The sequence below is a fragment of the Salvelinus sp. IW2-2015 genome, linkage group LG19 (genome assembly GCF_002910315.2).
Source record: "Salvelinus sp. IW2-2015 linkage group LG19, ASM291031v2, whole genome shotgun sequence".
Classification (NCBI taxonomy): domain Eukaryota; kingdom Metazoa; phylum Chordata; class Actinopteri; order Salmoniformes; family Salmonidae; genus Salvelinus; species Salvelinus sp. IW2-2015.
This window is the reverse complement of record NC_036859.1, coordinates 37,215,661-37,222,960: the sequence shown is the minus strand read 5'-3', so window position 1 is coordinate 37,222,960 and position 7,300 is coordinate 37,215,661. Positions and strand designations below refer to the sequence as shown.

At 42.5% G+C, this 7,300-nt stretch overlaps 1 pseudogene; it reads left to right on the top strand.

Annotated features, from left to right (window-relative positions):
• Window positions 1-6: 6 nt before the first annotated feature.
• The window catches only part of LOC111979104 (activated CDC42 kinase 1-like), a 44,451-nt pseudogene continuing 37,157 nt past the window's right edge, over window positions 7-7,300 (top strand).

The window sequence follows — 7,300 nt, the reverse complement described above, 5'->3', positions numbered from 1 at the left end:
ACAGTTCCTCTGGATTTATCCTTCTCACAAAGTGACAGTTCCTCTGGTTTTATCCTTCTCACAAAGTGACAGTTCCTCTGGTTTTATCCTTCTCATTCGACCATTTGTTATGTTTCTTTAGATTGTTCCTGTGTTATGCCCCGTGCTGGAATGTAGCCTGGCTACAGGAGCTCAGGAAGTTTTCCTTTTCCCGGGATTGGGAACGGGATCGTTGGAGCGCTCTCTCAGCGTTCCCTCTCCGGGGAATCCTGTTGCTCTGATACTGTCAGGCCACAGAAGCAGGTGTCTCTGAAGATAAAAAAAAAAAAAAAACTCTTTCTCACACAGAATTCGGGATGCGGCGTTTCGACAAGCTCAAAATGTCGTTCCCTTTCCTGGCACGCTTCCATGTGTACAGAGTAAGCCTACTCGTTTCGTCTCGTTGACAAGTTGTTACGGTGATGTCATTGAATGAATGGGTACGGTCGTGTCTGGTCTGGTACCAGAAGGAAAGTATTTCTATCAAGGTGAAGGAATTTGGGGTGAAGATTAGGTTCTTCAAATGAAAGCCTTGTGGGTCGTCTATGCTTGAATGGATCTATCCTATGTCCAAAWTGTACACATCTCACACGCTGCTCAACCTGTCTACACCCACTGCCTTTTTGATATGTAAGATCACTTAACATTACTAAGCCAGATTTCAGTTGCAATCATGTTTTAGTTAGAAGCCAGACAACCGTTGGTTTCCTCCTGGAATTAGTTCATATTCTGAACGTAGGTTAGTCTCACTGACCACATTTACATGCTCACAGTATTACGGATAGTAGCTCATATCCCGCTAAAGGTCTTATTCAGGATACGTTGTTTACATGCAGCTTTGATATCCCGCTCATGAGTATCCCTGTGGCCATGAATAAACAGAATATTTAGAATGTAAGTATATGGGTTAAATGGAATAGTAACTGAAATATGGACACTAACTGTTGGTCTATAACATCTCACCTGTAGAGTAATATAATACTGTAGGTATATAACCTCTCACATGTAGAATAATATAATACTAACTTTTGGTCTATAACCTCTCACATGTAGAGTAATATAATATTAATGCCTGCAGAATTATGCATTTCTTGCAGTGAAATTATACAACATTGTCTCGGGAACAGGAGTGGAGAAATATGATTTCTTTCTTTCAGGATCTCTTGAGAAAATGTGAATGTGATGTGTTATCTTTGACACAGTTCTGCAAACAGACAGTATTCCAACCACATAAAATATGTGCCCCTGACAAACTAAAGTCTTTTCAGAAACCTGTTTCGTTGTTTTCTCAGCTTTTTAATTTCCTTAAAACCGGTCAAACTGATCACATTTTGCACAGGACCAATCTTTTCACTGTTTTGGCAGTTATTGTGTTTTCTCCCCGGTCCCTAAATGCAACAGACAACGTTACCACTGTTTAACTAGTTACTAATGCATTCATTCTATCAATGTAAGACATTATTCTGGTGATAACTACTTTATTTAGTCTTCTGGGGCAACAAGTTATGACAGAAGAGAAGCTGCATCTAACTATAGTTGACAAAGAACTGGCCGACTAAATGTCAGAAATTATAATATGGCCTACCAAATGTCAGAAATTATAATATGGCCTACCAAATGTCAGAAATTATAATATGGCCTACCAAATGTCAGACATTTTAATATGGTCTACCAAATATCAGACATTTTAATATGGTCTACCAAATGTCAGAAATTATAATATGGCTGCCAAATGTCAGAAATTATAATATGGCCTACCAAATGTCAGAAATTATAATATGGCCTACCAAATGTCAGAAATTATAATATGGCTACCAAATGTCAAAAATTAATAATATGGCTAACCAAATGTCAGAAATTATAATATGGCTACCAAAGGTCTGAAATTATAATATGGCTACCAAATGCCAGAAATTATAATATGGCTACCAAAGGTCTGAAATTATAATATGGCTACCAAAAGTCTGAAATTATAAGCAGAAAATTGTCTAAATTAGGTGCGAAAGTAGCCAGTAGTAAATGATGGTAAATTAATTATAGTAAGCTGAATTGTTATTTTGGATGGAACTGCGGAGGAAGTCTACTTTTTGAAGTGATATGTTTGGCAATCCAATGAAAACATCATCACACAACACCCCCATGATATGTGAAACTGAGCCTGACCACAAAAAAACTACAGTATACGGCATGAGACGTTAACATGCCACAGTATCCCATCTTAGATCAGCGTAGCTCAGGCATCTTATCTGGGTTTCTCATAAAGGGATATAAGCTTTTTCAGGTTATTGTAAAATGGGATATGATGTTTACATGTGTCAACTGAAAAACAGAATACTTGACTATGCCTAATAATAACGGGATATTGATGTGCATGTAAAACATGGTCCCTGTTGTTCTAGTGTAGGCTTAATGTAGATTAGCTGGGATTGCATGAAGCTTGTGGACATATTCTGCTTTCTGATCCAAAGACGGTCAAACGTACAGTATGTGGATTTGTTTGCCAGTTAAAACTATAGCAACTTCTACAGCTGTGTGTTTTTTGAAACAGAGTGAGGCATTATGGACCGGACAACAGGCCAGAATGTTCATGGCTTTCACATTGCTTCACTCACTCATTGCTTCACCAGGATGTTCATTGCTACACATTGCGAGGCCACGGTTATATGCCGTTATCCAGTTCTGAACTGCAATGATGAGGCCCACTGGGACATTTTTAGAAAAGACTAGCTTATTCAATTCATCTGGCCTGACTGAACCACTGCTCCTCTTATACTTAGACCAGAATACTAACACAGCCTACCCACTAGATGTAGTCTACTAAACACACTAATGAATACCCCCCCCCCCAAAAAAAAAACAGTCTAGACACCTTAAAATCCTTCATTCCGCCAAGGGGAAGGAGTTCAGGCCAGAGGCATTTTTCACCAGGAACTTCTTGTAGCTCACCCCTTTCCATTACTCCAACCCCAGCTCCTTTCTCCAGCCACCTCATTATACAGCACTACACCCAGTAGCTTTCTACAACTACACTGTTTTGCATCATGGCTACAATGCAAATTCAGTAGACCTTTTGACCTTTTAAAAAGAGACCTCTGACAGTACGTCATGAGTGGAATTCAGACAAAAAAGGCACTTTGGGGTTGTGGTCTTTTGCTTCACGAATTCTCTAGGTTTAACGTTGAGTTTTTCCCCCCTGAAATGAGACCCATTAGCCTTTAGACTGAGCATGGGTGAGTCAGTTGAGACCACTGCGTTCTACTCAGGGGTTCTAGAAGTGGACCAACTCCCGGGTGGCGCAGTGGTCTAGGGCACTGCATCGCAGCGCTAGCTGTGCCACCAGAGACTCTGGGTTCGCGCCCAGGCTCTGTCGCAGCCGGCCGCGACCGGGAGGTCCATGGGGCGACGCACAATTGGCCTAGCGTCGTCTGGGTTAGGGAGGGTTTGGCCGGTAGGGATATTCTTGTCTCATCGCGCACCAGCGACTCCTGTGACGGGCCGGGCGCAGTGCACGCTAACCAAGGTCGCCAGGTGTACAGTGTTTCCTCCGACACATTGGTGCGGCTGGCTTCCGGGTTGGATGCGCGCTGTGTTAAGAAGCAGTGCGGCTTGGTTGGGTTGTGTTTCGGAGGACGCATGGCTTTCGACCTTCGTCTCTCCCGAGCSTGYACGGGAGTTGTAGCGATGAGACAAGATAGTAACTACTAACAATTGGATACCACGAAATTGGGGAGAAAAAGGGGGTAAAATTAATTTAAAAAATAAAGTAGAAGTGGACAGTTCTACTCAGGGGTTCTAGAAGTGGACCAAGCCCAGGTGCCAGACCACTAAGAGCTGACAGATTACAAAGCGCTACTCGGGAATATTGAGACAGGAATATTACTGCATTGTGACCTAGATTTATGTGCTTGTGGTGGATTCGAATCAGGATGCAAACATCTGGCGTAACCATTTGGGAGTAGTATACAGTAACTCAATTTGAATCTGAAATTGTGTAATGTTTTAAGCAAAATAGAAGTAATCTCTTCTCATGTCATATCATTTGAGTTATAGGCTATGGGTCTATCTTGCTAGTCAGTGAAAGGTTTTTGAACTTGGTCATAAAGATCTGTGTGTGTACAGTACTAGTTCAAAGCGCCCTTCTTCACTATTATGATCCTGAACCCACAGTACCGTAGGTTTTTCAAGCGTTCTCTCCATCTCCTCTCCCATATTTCTGGAACAGCTCTAGTTCCAAGCGTTCTCCATCCCCTCTCATCATCGACGCAGCAGTACTAGCTCAAGCTCGTTCTCTTCTTCTCCAATATCCGATTACACCCCAGTCACTTAGTCAGGCAAGCGTTCTCCTCTGCTCATATCTGAGAAAGTACTAGTTCAAGCTCGTCTCTTCATCTATCTGCAGTTATATCCAACGCTCGCCCACCCATATCGAAAAGTACTAGTGGTCTTTTCTCATTCGAAGGACAAGCGTTTCTCTCTCTCTCATTCTGAAGTCCTAGCTCAAGCGTTCTCTCTCTCATATCCGAATAAAGTTACTGTCACAAGCGTGTTCTCTCTTCCTCTCATATCCGAAGTCTATAGTCAAGTCCGTCTCTCATATCGACTTCAAGCTCTCTCTCATATCTGAAAGTACTAGGTCAAGCGTTTCTCCGCTCTCATATTCGAAGTACTAGTTCAAGCCGTTGCTCTCTTCCTCATATCCGAAGTACTATGCACAGCAGCTCTCTCTCTCTCAATTCCCGAAGTACTAGTCAAGCGCCTTCTCTCTCAATCTGAAGTCACATAGTCAAGCGATCTCTCTCTCTCATAGCTGCATACTAGTTGCAAGTGTCCTCTCTACTCATATTCTGAAGATTACTAGTCAAGCGTTCTTCTCTCTCAATCTGAAGCTACTAGCCAAGGGTGCTCTCTGCTCATATCTGAAGTACTAGTCAAGCGGTCTCTCTCATATCTGAGACAGTCACCGTCTCATATTGGGAAGTACTTCAGTGCTCTCTCTCTCATATCGAGTACTAGTCAAGTCGTTCTCTCTCTCAATTCTGCAAGTATACTATCAAAGCGTCTCTCTCTCATATTCTGAAGTACTAGTTCAAGCGTCTCTTCTCATATCTGAAGTACTAGATCAAGCGTCCTCTCTCTTCTTCATATCTCTGAAGTACTAGTCAAGCGTCTCTCTCATATCTGAAGTACTAGTCAAGCGTCTCTCTCTCTCATATCTGATAGTACTAGTCAAGCGTTCTCTCTCTTCATATCTGAAAGCTACTTAGTCAAGCGTCTCTCTCTCTCATATCTGAAGTACTAGTCAAGCGTCTCTCTCTTTCTCCCATATCTGAAGTACTAGTCAAGCGTCTCTCTCTTCATATCTGAAGTACTAGTCAACGTCTCTCTCCCTACATATCTGAAGTACTAGTCAAGCGTCTCTCTCTCTCTCATATCCGATACAGTACTAGTCAAGCGTCTCTCTCTCTCTCATATCTGAAGTTTACTAGTCAAGCGTCTCTCTCTCTCATATCGGAAGTACTAGTCAAGCGTCCTCTCTCTCCATATCTGAAGTACTAGTCAAGCGTCTCTCTCTCTCATATCTGAAGTACGATGTCAAGCGTTCTCTCTCTCATATCTGAAGTACTAGTCAAGCGTCTCTCTCATATCTGAGAGTACTAGTCAAGCGTCTCTCTCTCTCATATCTGAAGTAACATAGTTCAAGCCGTCTCTCTCTCTCTCATATCTGAAGTACTAGTCAAGCGGTCTCTCTCTCTCATATCTGAAGTACTAGTCAAGCGTCTCTCTCTCCTCATATCTGAAGTACTAGTCAAGCGTCTCCTCTCTCTCTCCATATCGAAGTACTAGTCAAGCGTCCTCTCTCTCATATCCTGAAGTACTAGTCAAGCGTCTCTTCTCATATCCGAAGTACTAGTCAAGCGTCTCTTCTCTCTCATATCCGAAGTACTAGTCAAGGCGTCTCTCTCTCTCATATCTCGAAGTACTAACGTCAACCGGTCTCTCTCAATATCTGAAGTACTAGTCAAGCCGTCTCTCTCTCTCATATCTGAAAGTACTTAGTCAAGCGCTCTCTCTCTCTCATATCTGACAAGTACTAGCTCAAGCGTCTCTCTCTCTCATATCGAAGTACTAGTCAAGCGTCTCCTCTCTCATATCTAAGGTACTAGTCAAGCGCTCTCTCTTCTCTCTGCTCTCTCATGGATCGGAAGTACTCTAGTACAAGGCTTCCCCATTCTCTTCGTCTTTCTCATCCATAATCAGTGCTGTCTCTCTTCTCTCAACTGAGGCTCTGTTCAATCGTTTCTCTCTCTCAGAAACTAGATAGTTGGATAATTGAAAAGCAGCACCTTCAAATCCAATTAGATAAGAAGGCAGCCGGACATGTTTTTGACAGAAGTCAACAAGAACTCTGTGTCCTGATGACAGTTTTTAACATATAGGCTGGCTATCAAACAAGACCACACAGCACTTCATACTGCCCTCCTACAACACGGGTGATGCCGTTGAGAATGCAGTAAAAAGGTCTGGCTGCATTTGTCTGTCTTGCAATAGATGTCTTGCTGCTGGATACATTTGTCTGTTTGGATACATTGTCTGATTGGATACATGTCTGCCTTGAATAGATTGTCCTGCTTGGCCATACATGTCTGCTTGGATTACATTGTCTGTTTGGATACATTGTCTGTTTGAATAGATTGTCTGCTTGGATTACATTGCTCTGCGCTTGAATGATTGTCTGCTTGCAATAGATTGTTCTTGCTTGGCATACATTGTCTGTTTTGGATACATTGTCTGTTTGATAGATTGTCCTGTTTGGATACATTGTTCTGCTTGAACTAGATTGTCTGCTTGAATAGCATTGTCTGCCTTGGGATTACATTGTCTGCTTGGATACATTTACTGTTTGGATAGATGGTCTGCTTTGAACTAGTATTGTCTTGCTTGTAGCATAACATTGTCGCTTGGATACATTGTCTGTTTGGATAGATTGTCTGCTTGGCATAGATTGTCTGTTTGGATAGATTGTCTTGTTTGGATAGATTGTCTGCTTGGACTAGATTGTCCTGCCTTGGAATTGATGTCTGTTTGGGATACATTGTCTGTGTGTACTCATCTGGATACCAGATGTGCTTTTAACTGTCTGGCTACGGATGTCTGGGCTACGGATTCGTCTGTCTGGCTACGGATGGTCTGTCTGCCTGCGGATGTCTGTCTGGTCTTACCGGGTAAGGTCTGTCTGGCTACGGACTGTCCTGGCTGCGCTACGGATGTTCTGTCTGCTGCC